General features: G+C 39.0%; 1 long non-coding RNA gene and 2 pseudogenes across 1 annotated transcript; 1 reads left to right on the top strand and 2 right to left on the bottom strand.

Moving 5' to 3' along the window:
- On the bottom strand, positions 1-778 carry LOC148934643 (uncharacterized; annotated as a pseudogene).
- A 3,555-nt stretch (positions 779-4,333) lies between these two features.
- Positions 4,334-5,212, top strand: LOC148934642 (uncharacterized; annotated as a pseudogene).
- A 2,452-nt stretch (positions 5,213-7,664) lies between these two features.
- Positions 7,665-8,517, bottom strand: LOC148934641 (uncharacterized). Its single transcript, XR_016141318.1, has 3 exons — positions 8,258-8,517; positions 7,869-7,940; positions 7,665-7,800 (listed from the first exon to the last, which is right to left on the bottom strand). It is a non-coding gene; the product is annotated as an uncharacterized LOC148934641 (long non-coding RNA).
- Positions 8,518-19,181: the final 10,664 nt, after the last annotated feature.

Here is a 19,181-nt window from a genome sequence, read left to right as displayed (position 1 = left end):
CGATACTTTTATACGAAACTTCCGGAAAAGGATCTGCGCGCTACATAAACGTAATTCGCCATATCATCGGGAAATATGCTCGTGCGAAAACGATACTCGTCCGGCGTCGATTGTTTTAGATCAAGCAATAAATATCCGTGGCGTCGTGGTACGCTTCCTCGAGAAACTTTGGATCGTTCGGATAGACTTGACGAGCGAGATGACGAATTTGCGCGCGATCCCGGGGATTTTTGAAAACCACAAAGTAATTCGCGTTCAGAGATATGTCGCGTTGTCCGCGGCCCTGATGAAAGAGATTTTGTGTGATGAGAATTACGCTGAGATTTTTATGATGACTTTCCTTGGTAAACAGATCTACGATCGCTTCGCTCGAAGACGATTCCCTCATAAGATCGTCAATTATTATCAATTTCGGACGAGTCGGATCGCTAGAATAATCTTCCGGACGCGGTAATCCCTCGTGAAATTCGATCGCTGCAACGAAATCTCGAGTTTCGTATTGAAACTGTTGATAAGCATCCTGCCACTCCGCGTAATAAAGCAAAATTCTTTCGAAACGTACATCGGCCATTTCGGATAAATGACGAAATCTCTTCACAAAAATCGTTTTCCCACATCCTGTGGGTCCGCACACGATCGACGTCCACGGATGTTTCCACCGTACATCCATTTTACAATGGCAGAGTCGCGTCTGTGCGCGATTTCATAAAGGCTGATGGTTGTGAGGGGGCTGTAAGCTTATCCCAGCGACCGGGGGGCCCACCGCGGCGAAGATACGCTCGCACCAGCGTTTCCCCGCGAGGGCTAGCGAAAAACACCGCGGGCGAGCTGATTCACCCCCCGCGGTGTGAGCAAGCTTATCCTCGAAGATGCTCGCGCCGGCGAAACAGCGTTATAAACCAGCCATATAGTTTGCGTTAAAAAATTAAAGATAAAATCGTTTTTCTTAAATATAAAATATTTTTATATGAAATGAAAAAACTTTTTTAAAATTTGTTCTATATATATATATTCTTATCTTTTCTATAAAAGGTATCGTTTTTATAAAAAATACAACGAAGGTAGGAAATTGAAGAAATCAAATTTTTTCTGTGTATGTAAATATGTTTATTTTTTTAAATGGCTGAAGGAAGGCGGAAAAGAGTTACGGGAAAAAACATGTTTTAAGAAATATAATTTTTATAGATATATATTTATTTAAAATAAATCGAACATCAATTTTATAAAAATAAAACTTCTTAATTTTAAAATTACAATTTACTTAAGATATAAATTAATATTAGCACATGTACACATTTACATTATTTTTACATTTCGTTCTCTCTGAAAAATATATTTTACAAAAATTTCTTACAATCTTTGACTAGGGGCGGAAAACTCGATTATTTAAGAAAGCTTAGGACGAGAAAATTTATTCCGGTGCATAACCGTACGGAACCGAATAACGGTTATTAATAAATCTACGTTTCAGCAATACCGGTGAGCATATCTTTGTTTCATCTCGCGTAACAACGTCGTGAAACGCTGTGCGTCGAATTGCACTGAAATGTAGATTTATCGATGGACCGGCTTCGTCTCGTCTTGTTCTTTCCTTTTCTATTAACATATTCTTAATACTACTAAAATTTATTAACCCGCTATCGAGCATTTTGCGACGCTTTCTCGCGTTAATTTATTTGATCCCCCGCACCCCAAAGGTACCGCTACGTTAAAAACGCGTATGGTGAAATCCATCGCGATATCGAAACCTCCGGCGTTTTGCGCTATCGAACTCACGAGTTTTCATATGTCCTCATGAGTCAAGTCTCGCGCCGGACGAAACGAAAGACCTGCAGGGCCATGCGATAAATTTGGCGAATCGAAGGATAACCCCACGTAATCGCCCGGTCCGCTCAAACGTATCGCATACGCGTGGATTTCGCGAAACGCGTTTTCTAAATAATTCACGATATCGCTAGCATCTTCCGCGAGAGGACGTATCGCGAATGTCGCCTCCCTACCTAGTACTTCAAATTTTTGAAATTTACGCGAGTTTTTCGCCCGTAATACAATATAAGTGAAATTTTCACTGACCGTGTCGCTGTCGTCGACCGCGGCATCCTCGTCGGTTAACCGGTGCTCCTGCTGTTGCTGCTGCTGGTGCTGCTGCTGTTGCTGATGTTGCTGCTGGTGATGCTGTTGAAGATCCGTTGAATGGTTCTGAAGCCGGTGTAAATAACGATCTTCTTGTTCTTCTTCTTCGCGTGTAACGCCTCCTCCTGTTTGTATTGAAAATGGGAAACAAAAAATATTAATGATAAATATTTTAATTATACTCGATTTTATGTTAGCGAATAGATTCCAGCATACCAAAGGTATCTCTTACCTTGAGCAGCTTTCCTCTTCGCTTTTACAAAGCTTTTATAGAGCGTATTAATCTAGCAAAAAAACATTTAATTATAAATTATCGGAAAGAATAAATTATCTTAAAATTTACAAATAATATTAAATTTACCTTCATAATTTTCCGGAGAATAGCCCGTCCGTGTTTCGCATTGATGGAAAATCTCGATCTCTTCTTCTAAAAGCCCATCGCACATTTGCTCAAAGGTTCTTCTCCTGTTTTCTTCCTCGTCATCGTTATCGTCATCTTCTTCTCCTTCTTTATCTTCTTGTCTTTCTTCTTCGTCAATTTCTTCTCCTTCTTCATCTACATCTTCTTCTTGTTTTTCTTCGTTTTCCTCCTCCTCCTCCTCATTTTCTTCTTCTCCATATTCAGATTCATCCAGGTCATTTGCTTGTACTAAAAAAGAAAGTATTCGTTATTATTATTATTACCTTTTTTCAAGAATTAGCTAATACGAGTTTTATAACTTTTATTATTTTAAATAATTACTCACGCGGTGTGTAAATTTCGGTGTCGGCTTCGCTCAGAGTCGGCTCCTCATCGCTATTTTCTTCCACATCTGAAACAAAATTAAGCTTTTATTAATTGAATTCGATATTCTGTGAGATAATTTTGAAAGCAATATTTGCTATTTTCTTACCTGAAACCAGATCAACCGTTGGGATATCCTCCTCCTCCTCCTCAGGTTGCACGTCTATTCGCATTCGCACTCGTCTTAAAAATCCGATATTTTAATTTAAAAATCTGAAAATTTAGAAATCTAGATTTTCAATTATATCAATTTTCTATTATTTACTCACGATCGTTTATTCCTTCCACCTCATCTTCGGCGGGGCGTCTCAACCCTCGTAGTTGGTATGGATGTACAATCGCGATGTTATCTCTCGCTTAAAAAAAAATATTTAAATTTAGAATTTTTTATACCTACATATTCTAATTTCAATTACTTTAAAAAATAAATATTTACCTCCTCCGATGCACCTTGTAAAATAACCGATATGTCCGCCGGCATCATCCTCCCTCACGCCAGCCATTGCACCGGTTATGTATTCTTTTACAATATTTAAAAGTCTTTTGTCCGCGAAATACCCTAATCTGAACATAATGCTCAATAGGGTTTTCGAGCACTCCGGTACGAATTTTGCAAACGTGATGTAATTTGCTTCTTCTTCATTTGTTAATAGTGAGATATAAGCACTCGCGTTTATCGTCGGGTTGATATTCGCGCACACGATAAAAAATCTTCTTAATTTTTCACTGAGTGCCATTTTTCACTCCTTCACTTTTTTAGAATTAAGACAGCGAACGAATCGACGCAGTAATGTAAAAACCGGTCAAGTCACCCCGAGAAAGTATAATCTCGGAAATAGACTTTTCTATAATTCCGCACGGTATTTATACTTTGAAAATCTTACTCGCGCACTCCGAAAAGAGGACGGCCCGCAGAAAATGCAGCGCCATTGGACAGATCAAAATTCTTCTTAATACAGGTTACACCTTTTCTATTCTCTCACCTTTTCTTTTCTAATTCTCTAGCTAAAACTTAGCTAAAAGAAAATCCGAGTTCCCCACTCAAGAAACATCTCTAACTCTCTTATTTTGTAGTTTCTAGGATTATTATTAAAAAATATTTTGCGAAGAAGTTTTAAAAGTCTAGAAAATCTAAATTTTAAAAGATTTTATTATTTTACAATTTAAAATTTTTAAATTTTAAAACCTTTTAAAATTTAAAAAATTTTTTAAATTTTATAATTTTTCATTTGCCCATCTGCGCGCGCAGTTCTTTTTTCTTAGTAGATAAGTCGATGAGCTCGACGAATTCGTCAGCCCTCGGTTCATTCGAGTGCCATCCTTCGAGGTTTCAACTTCCGAAATCCGAAGTAGTCTCTCATTTCGATGCTTGTGATTATTAGTTACATTTGAGAAAAAAACAGGAACAATGGCGAGCCGAAAAGCTGTTCCCGATACCGAAAAGCGTAATACTCCGGAACCGAGCATTGCCCCCGATTCCGAGAGGCGCAAGTACATCTGCGATATTCCGAAGGAAAATTGTAACGAGGAACGAAATGACAAGTTCCATATGATGCTCTCGACAACATATATGGACTCAACATCTCTCATACGAAAAGGATACACGTCGGATTGCAAACGACAAACGAAGGAATTTTGTGCCAATGGTTAAATTAACCGGTAATTATGCAGAAGGAATTTATTTCGACGCTGATTCCTGGCAACAATTCCTAAACAACATGAGGCTTATCGACGAGTATTTAAACGCTAACAATAAATCGAGACCGGATCCTATCATTGTCAAAAATGTTGCGATCAACTTTACCTCCTCTTATGGGTCACAGTTCATATTACTGGCGTATAAAGGAAATGAAGAGGCCACTATGGAAAATATCGAAATTCAACATCGAGAAATGACTACGGATTCGCAGCCACCGACGAAGAGGCGTAAAACCTATGCTGTCGCAATTGTGATGCAGAAGAGTACTTTTCACGGCTTGAAAAATATTGTGAAATGTGTCGACGCACACTTAAAACATTTACAAAACGTGACCGATAATGTTAACAAATGCGCGCAATATCTTATAAAAGAAATAGAATTAAACTTTCCAAAAAGTTACATAGATAGCGATATTGTAAAACTCAGTTTGAAAGGAAATTATCACGAAATCGCGCGGAATGCACACAAATAAACGATTTAACATTTCTGGATATGTATTTCGATGTAATATTTGTGGAATTAACTTCTCTGAGATTTAATGAAATCCTTCGTATTATTTTCTCAAATCGTAGTTTGTAACTTTTATTTATGAATTGATATAATATGTACAACAATATAACAATAAATGATTTTGTAATTTAAATTCCTGTCTTTGCCCCTCTTATTTTCTTTTCACCCCAATCTAAAAATTAACGCGCTACGTTGCTTCGAGAGAGTTAGAAATATCTAAAAAATTTTTCAGACAATTTTTCAGACACGTTTGTTATAGAATAAGAGCTCCGAGTTCGTTAGAAAAACATTTAGTGCGAACCTGTTCGTTCCTGTTTTCCTATCGCATTCCGTTCTCGTCAGGTCAAGTATATTCCCTTCAGACTTCCCTCATCTTTCTTGTCGCAGATATCGCTTTATCGAATCCTGAGCGATCTCGAAACAAATTTTTAAGTTTCGCTAGCTATTAGGCGTCGAAAAAGGCCTTTTGTCTTAAGAAAATCTCGATTTACATCCCCATATATACAAAGTAAATTCCTACTTTCGGAGCGTTCTGCGTATCGTTCCGCTAAAATCTTTTTCCATTAGCACCGGGATCGAACATATTCCCTTCGTCGTCCTTTTTATCGCTGGCGCCATTTTGTCGGATCCCACGAGCGAACCCGGAATAAATTTTAATAGCTTTTCGTTAGCTATCGGGTTTGGAAAAAATCTTTCGTCTTAAGAAAAATGTGTGATTTGTATCTCATATATACAGAGGATCAGTTTCCTTCGATCTAAGCTGTGTATCATACTATAAAATTCGCATTCCGTTCTCGTCAGGACAAGCATATTCCCTTCAGACGTTCCTCGTCTTTCTTATCGCTGGCATCATTTTGTCGGATCCCACGAGCGGGCCCGAAACAAATTTTAATAGTTTCGTTAGCTATTGGGTCTGGAAAAACCTTCCGGCTTGAGAAAAAACATGATTTGTATCTCATATATACAGAGAATCAGTTTTCTTCGATCTAAGCTGTGTATCATACTATAAAAGTCGCATTCCGTTCTCGCCAGGACAAGCATATTCCCTTCAGGCATTCCTCGTCCTTCTTATCGCTGGCATCATTTTGCCGGAGCCCATGAACGACCTCGGAGCAATGCAAAGAATCAATTTCCTTCCTTCAATCCAAGTTATAAAGAGTCATTCATATCGTATCATACCATAAAGTTCACATTCCATTCTCGTCAGTATATTTCTTCAGACGACTGTCATCTCCGTAGTCGTCATTTTATCAGACCCCAATCAGCCCGGAACAAATTTTTAATGGTTTCGCTAGCTATTAGACCTCGAGAATTCTCTTGAGAAAAATTCGATTTATTCCCCTCATATACAGAGAATCAATTTTCTTTCTTCGCCCCGTCCTGTCTACCGTACCATAAAACCGCATTCCATTCTTTGCTAGTCAGGTATATCCCCCTTCAACACCCCGGCATCCTTCTTGTCGCCATTTTATCGCACCTCCGATCAGATCGCGGAACAAATTCTCCTCAGGTGTCCGCCATCTTTGCACACGCCATTTTGTCGGACCCGAACGGACCCAGACACTTTCATCCCCTCCCCTATCTTTTCGTCTAGCATTTCGACAACCAATCACACCCCGGGCAGCTTTGGGAGCATCCAATCACGTACGTGGGCAGCTATGGTAGCGTCCAATCACACGCCAGGCAACTATGGGAGAATTCAATCAAAACGCACCATTAATTACCTAATTATCTCCGGCCATGCCCTTCAGCCAATCAGAACGCTCCATTTCCACGTGGAGGCCCTATCTTGACAGCTGGAGGCCACGCCCCTGGCGCCAGTGGGAAAGAGGTGGGGGTTTGTTTTGACGCCCCATAGCAGCTCACATACTACTAATCTTCATTCAATCGTTTGCGTATCTACTGTTCTACTGAAATTTTCCGATAATAATTAACTCTATCTGGTAGACTTATCCTCTTGTCTCATCCTTCTTCATCCTTAAATAGTCAAAGAAATAATAACAAACAAGTGTCATTGCACAATGATGTGGTCAAATGCAGCATCTCCGCTTCATATCTTGCCTTAGCTTCAACCGCTGCATAATAATTTTGCTGCTATATATATTATGCGAGAAATGCGATTCTATATAATTTTTAATTTTATTTGCATTATTCTTACACATTCAAATGTTCGTTTCACGAACAGTGTTAGAACTTAATGCGTAATAATATATTTTATCTTTTCGAGATTTCCTTGCAGTCTCTTTAGCTATTTTTGCCTCTTTCTGGATTTTCAATCGTATTACTTCTTCTGGACTCATTTCGGAAACGTCTAGTAAAAATCTATGTACATTTTGAACAAAAAGAAATAGAATTTGAAATTGATTAATGTATTTATATCTTACAATATGACATATTGTATGATCAGCAATAATATATTCAACTTCGACCTATACTTTACAAGTGGATTCTTTAATCAATACAAATAAAGAGTCGAATTATCAGCGAATTTTAAATTATAACTTTAAAAAAAAGGTTAAAAAGTAAAATATATATTTTCACGTGAATAGCATCGATCGTTTCAACTTACTCGTGTTCGTCACCCTTTTGAACTCTTTCAAGCTCGGTTATTAGCATTTTCACGAACTGCGAACAATGCGCTCCGAACATTAAATTTATCATTCGCAAGACCTTCCTGCAAGAAAGCCAAATTTTCAATTGTATTAATTTTTCTATGCAGATTTATAATATGGAATTACTTACGTGAATAAACATCCACGTAGGTTCGTTTTTTCCTTGAAATCTATTTAAATCAGTAACACGATCGCAACTTGCCTGGGAACAATAAAATAAAATTAGTGATATTAAAATATCAAAAATCAATTAATCAATTAAATGTAAGAAATAATTAATTTTTAGGATATAAATGTTCTTCCTCATAAATTATATTACTTCTATGCTATTCTGTCCACATAAATATTAATTTTGTACTTAATTTTACTATTTGCTATGTGCCCTATTTATTATTTTTCCTTTATTATAATATCTAATAATCATTTCTTTATTTATTTCTTTATTTTTATGATAATTTAATAATTAATTCTTACGCTTATATAATAATAATTATTTTACATTGTGTTTTTGGTAATTACCGTAGCATAACTCAATGCATCATCTCCAATCTCCATTTTTATCTTTTCAGAATGCTCACTATGCCTGTGCAAAGACCACTCCAATTTGAATACATATCTACTACTAAACAAAAGCATTATATAAATTTTATATAATGCTCTAATTAGAAAGATATTGATTATGTATATTATATGAGAGAATTTTTAAAGATACTTACCTATTAAACCCTTCCGTTTTAATACCTTAGCCTATTCCTTGTCATTAACAACTTCTGTCTGCAATGCCGCAGACGCTACTTTTTTTTGTCGTTTTGGTTCCACCCTAAAGTTAAAAAATTAAATAATTAATTATATCTCTTAGAATCAATGATGCCCATGAGTTTGTTTTTTCTACAACATTTTATAAAATTTAAATATTAAAAAAGAAAATTGCCAAAAGTATTCGACTATTCTCTCGAAATCTCTCAGATATTTCTTCAATAAATTTTACAAGAATTACTCAATACTATTATGATTTTATTGCTATTATATAAAGTTATTATGATCGTTTTTCTTTAACTCGCGCTCTACTTTTTTATTACGCATCATTTTTGAAGCTAATATGTCGATTTTGCCAATCGCGATTAATAATTTCCATTTTTTTCGGGAAATTAGCGAGAAATTCAATTTCGGAGTATCTTCGTCGAGGTAGAGAGAAATACTGCATTAATCGCGTATATTTTCTGTTGGTTTGCATAGGCTTGACTTTCGGGTTTCCTTTCGGCTGTACGGAGACATCGGCGGCATGATGATATAATAGGCACGTGATATAATATAATGATTAACGAAATCAGAGGTGCAGAAAATCGGGGGGGTTCCCCCAGAAGTTCTACTATATAAGTTCTACTATATAATAATCAGACAGTAACTCGGATATAGCTTAAGAAAGAAATTTCTTGAGAAAAACAATAGCAACATTTTGATTTGCGAAATTTTTCAATTCCATATTTTTCTATTGTTTTCTTTAAAAATAGAAACAGATTCTTTTAATGACAATAAGATTCTTTTATTTAATAATTGATAAACTGTTAAAATATTAATGAAAGGTGTTATTTTTGTAATATCATTTTTGTAATATCATATTAAATTAATGATTTTATTCTATAAAAATATATAGAAACTTTTATTTTATAATTTTAGTAAATTATATAGGCTTCTTGAAAGTAAAACCAGCTAATTCTTTATGATTAACTTTTTATAAATAAATATATGTGTAAATAAATAATAAATTTTACGTAACTAAAAATATTATTTTTCAATACATGAAACAGCTAATAATAATAGGTACATAATAACGGATATGATTAATAACTGAAGGTATATATATATATATATATATATATATATATATATATACATGACAAGAAAATTACAGGAGGCATACCAAATCATTCTGACTTGACTCCCAAGATACACGAAAGGATCAATCTTTAATTCGAATTTCATAGCTATTGTTGTATCCCGGATGGGCTACAACGTTAATATTAGGGATAGTTGGGTTCGTTAAGTCTAAGGAGTTGGGACTCCGAGCAGGATCAAAAGAATGTAAGGATCTTCTTGAATTCACTAACACACACTTTCTTTATTTTAATTGATTTATTCTCACAAGTGCACAGATGCTTGATATATTAACGATTATATTTTACACACGGTCGTCGGGTGACTCGGTGCGTATCGCGTTACTCTGGCGGCCGACGACCGAATATGTCACCTGAGATGCTGATAGTACGGCTCGCGGGAACTTTGCTACGAGATTCGGTAATATCTCGTGCGATTATTATAAGTTCGATTCCGGACGACACGTAGTTTTCGACTCTCTCTCGACTTTGCCTTGTATGATCGATTATATAGACTGGTCGATACTCGATCAGCATTCTGATCGATTGCGTTGATTGATCGCGTAATATTGATTGCTCAATATCACACCTGGTTTGATCAGCAAATTGAGGAATTTGCTGATAGACTTTTCGCAAATGTTTGCAATGTTCTCGCGCGATGCATTTCTGCAGTCTTTCGAAAGACTAATTGCAATTTTGACGATTACGCATTTATGTCGTCTTTCGAAAGACTTTTTCCGATTTCATGCGGATTAATTTTGTTGCCATGCGGATTACTTTTATTATTAGTTGTAGATCTGACTACAACACTATTATAATCAATGCTTATCTGTCAAGGACAGAACTATCATCATTTGACCTTAAAGAAATTTTTTAAGAGAATATATTACAATGACTCTCAAAAATTATAATCAAACAATAAATTAATTGGCAACTAATAATCATCGCTGTTAACAGTACGTGCTTATTTTTTACAATAATTATTACTCATTTATTAAAACACAAAAAGTAACTCATTTATTAAAACGCAAGATAAATTTATTCAAGTCTTATATATGAGTCGAGTTCGAACATTTCGGCTCTTCGCCGAAGATCAAAAAAGAAACTCGAATTTGAAACGTTTGAATCCGATTCATATCTAAGAATTGAATAAATTTATATCTTGTGTTTTAATAAATGAGTTATTTTAAAAATTAAAGACGCACTACTAACAGCGTTGACTCTTACTTGCCATTTAATTTATTGTTTGATTTTTTTAGGAGAGTAATAACAGTAATTCTATCCGTGAAATGAGAATCGAGATTCAATTCATCATTCGAAGAGTTTGATGTTACATCGCGTTTAAAGAGCTTCGCTAGAAATCGATTGCGTGTCACGGCCGATTTTTTTTTCGACAATTATTTTCTTATTCCAATAATTAAAGCGTGACTTACACATCAATAATATAATCAATAATAGCGACGATCTTTGTTGATTTATTTCTTGGTTGCTATGTAACGATTCGTTAGAACTGTAGTTAGCATTCGCGTGTACCGCCAGATTCAGTTTGACATGCGTAAAAATGATTATTCAAAGAAATAAGGAGAATATTCTTATATGCCTGTTTTGCGAATAATGTCTACTCTATCTCTATTAGTCACAAGTATAGTATTCCACTTTTTATCGCAGTTAGATATTCTAGTGTATCTTCCGCGTGTTGTGTCAATTCGTCAAGTATTGCATTAGTAATTATAAAATGTTCCTTTATGTTTTCGATACTTATTTCTGCTGTTATTGTTGTTTCTAATTTTTCGATTGCGTCAGCTAAAATGTTTTCGTTATTTTGAATTATCTTTTCATGATTGTTGATATGCGCTATCGTCGCGTTTATAATTTTGATTTGATTTTTTATTATGTGCTCTGTTGTTTGCTGTTTGTTATGTAAAATATTTAATTGTTCATTGATTAATTTTCTGTTATCATTGTCCATTGTTCCAAATAATGTCTTGGCAACATTTCCTATTCCATCTATCAATCCTCGTTTCGTTTTCGTATTTTATGTCTTATACAGAAAGTTTATTCTTTTCGTTAAATGTTTTAATCGCTGGTAGTTATTTTCAATTATATTGTTATAGTTTTGACATGACCCTTTGTTTGTAATTTGTAGCATAGTGCATACGTTTTAAGAATGTATTCTTCTATTTGCTTTGCTCATTTTTCGATTGGTGAGATATCTATTCTTATAACTATTTTCCAGAATGAATCGATTACGTTCAGCTTTCCTATTTCCTCGAAGTATATTCCGGGGTGATGTTTGAAGTTCTCTACTTCAAATGTTCTCTACTTCTCTACTTCATAATTTTTCTTCTCCTTCCATAACTCCATTGATTATCCATATTTTTATTCTACAATGTTAAAATAAAATTTCTTATTTTTCATGAAGAGTATTCGAAATCGGTGTTTCTTTTTTATCATATTCCCTGGCATAATATTATTTTATTCTTATTTCGCTATCTTAGTTAAAAAGATTCTCCTTTGAATCTGTTGAGCTTGCTTTTTATAACGTTTATCATTTCTCCTGATGTCCTTTTTATTATATCAATGTTAAATATTCCGTTCTTCTAATATTTCATTCTTTTGCGATGAACTTTTTGATTGCTTGACTCGTCAATTGTCGAGACGTCTTCATTGTCATGGGTTCTCGAGAAAATTTTAAGCGCGACGCGTCGCCGCCGGTGTTCGACGATAGTGTCGCAGTAGAAGCATCGTCCGAAGGTTTCGACATCGAAATAGACGATGCTGAAATCAACGAGTTTATGGATAGTTCTGTCGCTCCGGTGCATTTCTGTGCGAGAGTAGCTATCCATCGTGAATCGGTTTTATACTAATGATGTGTTCCACGTTTGCGAGGATTGCATTTGGTTTGCTAGCAATGATGCTCCTGGTAGAGTCATCGAATTGCCATGGTCTGTGGAACTGTACGAATTGCTTGTGTCCATGCTTGAGGCCGTTTTGGCTGGCGTGGAAGTGGATTCGGGAGATGACCTGGATGATCCGTTGGACGATTTTCCAACCGACGGTCTGGACGAGGCCGATGTGGGGGATGACCCAGCGGTCAATCCTGCAGAGACGAGAAGCCGCTCCTGAGGCTTAGTCCGTATGACTCGTGTGTAGTGTAGTGTAGTTTATAGTATTAGTTATTAGGTGTACAAAAAAGTTCTGAGCTTTAGATTTCATACAACCGAAATAACAATTTAAATTTTATATATCTTCCCGCCCTTTTGCGTTGCCATTTGGCCTTCTAAAATGCCATACGGTTTGGCGTTTGATGCACATAACCTCAAAAATCAGTAGTGTTCACGATGGCAATAACAAAAGAGCATATTCGATTTTCCATCCATTTCGCGTTTCATCTGAAGAAAAATGCTGCTGAAGCCACTGCAATGATTTGTGCTGCATATGGAGAGAACGTTGTAAGTCATACTACATGTAAAAGATGGTATCAAAAATTTCGCCAAGGAGATTTCAATCTTGAAGATAAACCGCGTGCTGGACGCTCTCAAAAGATTGAAACGGACGAATTGCAAGCACTGTTGGATATAAACTCTGCGCAAACTGAAAAGGAGCTTGCAGAACAGCTTGGCATTACGCAGCAAACCATTTCCGTACGTTTACATACGATGGGAAAAGTTCAGAAAGAAGGCAGATGGGTTCCGCATGAATTGTCCGAAGGCAACAAAAATCGCCGGCGTGACACTGCACTCACTTTGCTTTCAAAGTTCCGAAAAAAAGATTTTCTGCACAAAATCATTACAGGCGATGAAAAGTGGATTCTTTATGATAACCCTAAACATAGAAAATCATGGGTTGACCCTGGTCAACCTTTGACATCGACGCCAAAGCCCAATATCTATGCCAAGAAGGTTTTGCTTTGTATCTAGTGGGATTGGAAAGGTGTGTTGTATTACGAGTTATTACAACCGGGTGAAACAATCACGGCAGACCGCTACCAACAACAATTGACCAATTTGAGCGATGCATTAGAAGAAAAGAGGCCATTTACTGGCCAAGGACGTCGTAAGGTGATCTTGCTTCATGACAATGCTCGACCACATGTTGCGAAAGCGACTCAGGACCATATCTTTGCGTTAGGCTGGGAACTTCTCCCACACGCGGCGTATAGTCCAAACATGGCGCCTTCCGATTACTACCTATTCGCTGCAGCATCATTTGGCTGATACACATTTCGTGAGATTTGAAGAGATACGAAAATGCATTGATGACTTTATCGCTTCGAAGCCGGTGAGCTTCTATCATCAAGGAATTCGCGAGTTACCCGAAAGATGGCAAAAGGTCGTTGATGCAAACGGGGAATATTTCGCTGATTAATATTTTTTGTTTGTTTTTGAATAAAGATTGATTTTTACAAAAAAAAGCTCAGAATTTTTTTGTACACCTAATAGATATTTAATTCCTTGCAAACCCGTTAAAATTAAACTCATTAGTCGTTGAAAGGTTGCAAGTGCGTTTTTTAAACCAAATGGCATTCTATTAAATTCGTAATAACCGTATGGCGTAAAGAATGCAGTTTTATTTTTATCTTGCTCCGCCATTAGTATCTGGTGGTAACCTGATGCGAGATCCAATGTCGTGAAGTATTTCGCGTTGCCCAGCTGGTCAAGTATATTGTTAATATATTGTTATGTTGGGCAATGAATCTCCGATTGTGAGATCATTTAATTTTCTGAAATCTATTACAATTCGTAATTTTGTTTTTCCTGAAGCGTCTGTCTTTTTCGGCACGACTAATAGTGGTGCGTTCCATTGGCTGATGCTCGGTCTTATAATTTCCTGCATTAGCTTTGCGAGATCGATGCGATCGATTAAAACGCGGCGCGCGCGCGCCGCGACCGGTATTCCCGTTATGTTGGTGAACAAGTTCGGAAGACCATTGGAGTCGTTCGGCGGAGGTGACAGGGTTCGCGACCGTCGATCGAATCCCTATGTCATTATGTGCGTAACAACGCGTCTGTCTAAGCGACGATTACTACGACGCGAGAAATAGAACCATACGGTGTTTAGCCGTACCGAGAACCGATGCCGCGAGGAAGAGCTACGTGGACAGCGCGTTTCGAGACGCGGAAACGAAGATCTCCGAGACGAGCGAACTCTCGGCGAGCACCCGAGCGTTGCTGTCGGAGACAAACGAGAACACGGCTAGGTCGATCGGCGAATTGGAGGCAGACACGCGTAGCCAGATTATTTCTAAAGTACAATACGCAGATCGCCGAGATTACGAGCAGATTATCACGCGTGATAGATTCATCATTCGCGAAAGCTTGATGTCCGTGAACAAATTCGAGAAGTCTCTGGAGAGGCAGCGCGACGTCGACGATCATTCGACGATTGCATCTCTGCGAGTGTATGTGCGTCGCAGCGCGCTCTGCCTGAATCCGGACGACTACGACGTTAACAGATGCAAGATACGCCATCTGGACACGCCGATCGACGACGCTGACGCGACGACCAAGAGTTATGTCGATGACGCGCTTCGCGTAAGGAGCGAGGAGTCGAAAGCTCTAATGAACGAGCTACGAAAACAGCTGGAAGATATGAACAAACGGATTCGGAATATTTTTCTACAGTATTATACGTAAGAACCGAAATGGACGTTCTGCGACACTTCGAAAAGAAGAAGGAGGCCTCGCTCGTCGATCACGACAAACGAATAGGAGAGACGAGAGACGCGATGGAACGAGCGCTCGAGAAACGGGATGAATTGCGAGAAAGAGATCTGAGCGAGATTCACAAGGTTGTCAATGCTCAGAAGAAACGGACGCAGAATCTAGAGGAATCCCTGCGACAGAGGAAAGGAGGAAAGGAGGAAAGCCTCGCTCGTCAATCTCGATAAATGAATAGAAGAGACGAGAAACACGACGGAATGAGAGCTCAAGAAACGCGACGACCAACGAATTAGAGACCTGACCATACTCCACAGTGCGATAGAACGAGAAATGGAACGAACTACGAGCTAAAGACTCAAGCGAGATCCGAAAGATCATTGAGACGCTTAGTGACGCGGAGAAACGAACGCAGAACCTAGAAGAATCACTGCGAAATCTAGAGGAATCTCTGCGAAATCTAGAAGCATCCCTGCGAAACGAGCTCGACGCGTCGTCAACGAGAAAATCTTTACGGACGTGGAGAATCTCACGCGTAGCATGATAGATCTGACGAGAATCGCAAGAGAACTGACGGACAAAGCGGTAATGAAAGAGACGCTGGACAAGACGCTGGCTTCGTTGAACGTGGATAAAATGGTGATTAGAGAAACGATAGACGAATTACTAATCGCGCTAAAAACGGATATTCCGAATACCACGAAACACGCGATTAACGTTTGGAACGAGGAACAAGAGCAAATATGCGAAGCGACGAGCACGAATAAAACTAGCGCGAGTCGCGCCTCCTCATCAACAATGAGCATCGAGAAAAAGAGATTCGTCGAGGAGTCGCGCCCGCGCGAAGAAATTTCCCGCGTCGTCGAGTCGTGGTGCGCGGTTACGACGACCTGTGGCAGGTCGATGTCATCGAAATGCGTCCGTACGCACGATGAAATAAAGGTTACAACTACGTGATGACAATTATCGATGTGTTGAGCAAGTACGCGTGGGCGGTGTCGCTGAAGAGCAAGAGCGGAAACGAGATAGCCGCGGCGTTGTCCAAGATATTTCGCGACGATGCAACATCTACAAACGGATAAGGAATTCTACAACGCCTCCGTAAAAGCGATTACGGACAAGTACGATATACGTCACTACTCGACGTACTCGGTGATGAAGGCGGCGGTGGTGGAGCGATTTAATCGCACGCTCAAGAACAACATGTGGAAACTCTTCACGCTTAACGGATCGTGCAGATGGCTCGACGCTTTACCGCGTTTAATCTTGGAATATAACAACCGCGTGCATCGAACAATCGGAATGCGACCGGCGGACGTAACTCCCGCCATTGCTAAAAGACTCCTCTCCACGGTATACAGTCACTTGAAAATCGTAGCCCCTACAAGGTTCAAGGTGAACGAGCCGGTATGCGTCAGCAACTTCAAAACGATTTTCGATAAGGGATATACGCCTAACTGGACGACCGAGATTTTTCGAATCGCCAAAGTGCAACGCACGAATCCTGTGACGTGCTGAAAGACTATCGCGGAGAACTAGTGGCGGAGGATTCTACGAATACGAGTTACTGCGAATTTCCAATTCCGATATCTATCTCGTAAAAAAGATGCTATGTAGAAAGGACAATAGAGTTTTCGTCAAATGGTTAGGAATGGACAATACACACAACTCTTGGATTCATAAAACGGCTGTATTGTAATGAACAAAGTAAAACGATTACTTATTCTACATTGGTAAAAGTATTTATACTACATTAGTATCTAATAATGGTATTTTATAATGACCCCACAGTAATGTATCGGTGGAATCGGGTATTAAGTATCGCTTGTCCTCGTAAGGACTCAAAGCTAGCTTTAGTTCGGATACGGTGTAAACCTCGTGCAGCATCGAGCGTACGCATGCCTGGCAATTGCTGCGACGATTCATTCAAGCAACGCGCGAAATCCTCGAACATTATCATTTTCGCGACGATACTCCTCTTGGTGCCCTTTATTCTCTTCGTATCGCTCATTCGCAGAACTCTTAGAGCATACATCTTCGCCCTGAGTCCTATGAACTCCGTCATGATCCGTTGTTCTCGTCCTTCATCAAACCCAGAACCTTCTTGTTCGCGCGCGATCGTACGCATTGTCGTCGGGATAATCTGGTGTCAAATCTCGCGATATCCCGTTTCATATTTTCGTAAACGTTCCGGTATTCCAGAAAATATATCAAGCTATCGGTGTCTGTGTACATGATTTTGCATTTAGAGCGATAAAGCGGCATATAATCGTAATGAAAATTGTACAAACGTGTCTCTAGAATGCCGACATAGATCGGTTTGTTAAACTTAACTTCGTTCGAATTGCGCAATTCGACGGCCATGAGATTCTCATCGAAGACGCTCCTGCTGTGAAAGTTCGGTTTCGCAATCAGCGCCTCTGCGCCATATCTTCCATCCCAACGCGTCACAAGCCTCACGTCTATGTGATCGCGCACGTTCTCCATTGTCTTACTGAAAACTGCATTGTTCATCAGCTTATACAGATTCCTCTCGAACTCGTTGCTCGCGCAAGTTCCGTATTGAGCTCGATGTATGCGCGTAGCCAAGGAGACTGCGCGAACCGCAACGCGCGATAGACCTTCGTCACGCATAAACCGTGTCGCACTGCTGAAGATTGCAATAGTGCGTCACATAATGCGACTCATAAAGCGTGGCGAGTAGCTTTTCGTTTCGATTTCCCGGCGGTCTCTCGCGCGTCGGGCAGAACGGAAGATCCGCGTGGCCGTCATGAAGATATCACTCAAGATCAACCTTTAGAATATAACCGATATCAGAATCAGGTGACACAGACATAACGTCGAGACTCTCGACATCTTCGATCCACCGAAATTTCGCGTACGGAATGTACGACAGCGATTGGGCGTTACTTCGGATATTAAATTTGATGATCAATGTGAACAAGTGTAATCCTATGCACGCTGTTGGATATCACTTCCTCTGAAGATTAGATATAAAAGAGCCGTGATCGCGCACGTTCTCCATTGTCTTACTGAAAACTGCATTGTTCATCAGCTTATACAGATTCCTCTCGAACTCGTTGCTCGCGCGAGTTCTCCGTTCAAATGACAACGCGTGCTTCGCGTGAGCGGTGATGGCCGCTCTGTATCCCGTCGATCTACATCCGGACAGACCTTTGTCATATCCTCACTATTCGTTGGTGTTGAATTTCGATGGTATCGATTTTCCTATGACATTACGAAACATTGCTAGATTTGAACGTCTTAACGAGTTGTCTATTAATGTATTTGTCATTCGAGAGAAAAGGGAGAGGAACGGTATCATGGTCGTTCCCTTGTTGTTCACGGGGAATAAGAAGTCTACGCATGTGAATTTGCTCTATCTGTCGAATGAGCAGCGCGGCGATAACGTCGGTCACTTCATATGGAGCACCTGTTTCGACTATTAACATCACAAATAAACAAGCATAAGGAGAAAAAGTACATATGCGATCGGTAAGCGTAAGAGAGAGAGAGAGAGAGAGACTATGCTCGTCGCGAGATAAATTTTTATATTAATCATAAATTGTTTTTTTCAGATGTCTACATTACTTTTACTCGAACGAGAAATTGGTCGCGCATAGCGTCGAGTGCGGAAGAGCGAACGACTGCGCCGTTATTCTTCCGAGCGAGGACGACAAGTAGCTTTCCTTCTGCAATCACGACAGAAAGGAGAGACTACAATTCGTCGTGTGGAGTGCGTTTTAGAAAAGGAAGATCGACAGTTCGCGGAGACTCTCAACGGTAGATTCGTCTATCAACATCACAAGGCGTTCAGCATGGGATATTATTTGCGTAGCATGTACAACGAAATCGTATCCGTGTATAGATCTCGTCAAGACGACGACTGCGTCTCGTGGTTCGTCGAAG

Source organism: Pogonomyrmex barbatus, unplaced genomic scaffold (assembly GCF_055798465.1).
Source record: "Pogonomyrmex barbatus isolate J1 unplaced genomic scaffold, ASM5579846v1 scaffold9, whole genome shotgun sequence".
Classification (NCBI taxonomy): domain Eukaryota; kingdom Metazoa; phylum Arthropoda; class Insecta; order Hymenoptera; family Formicidae; genus Pogonomyrmex; species Pogonomyrmex barbatus.
Note: the sequence above shows the minus strand (reverse complement) of the source record. Positions and strands in the feature narration are given on the sequence as shown.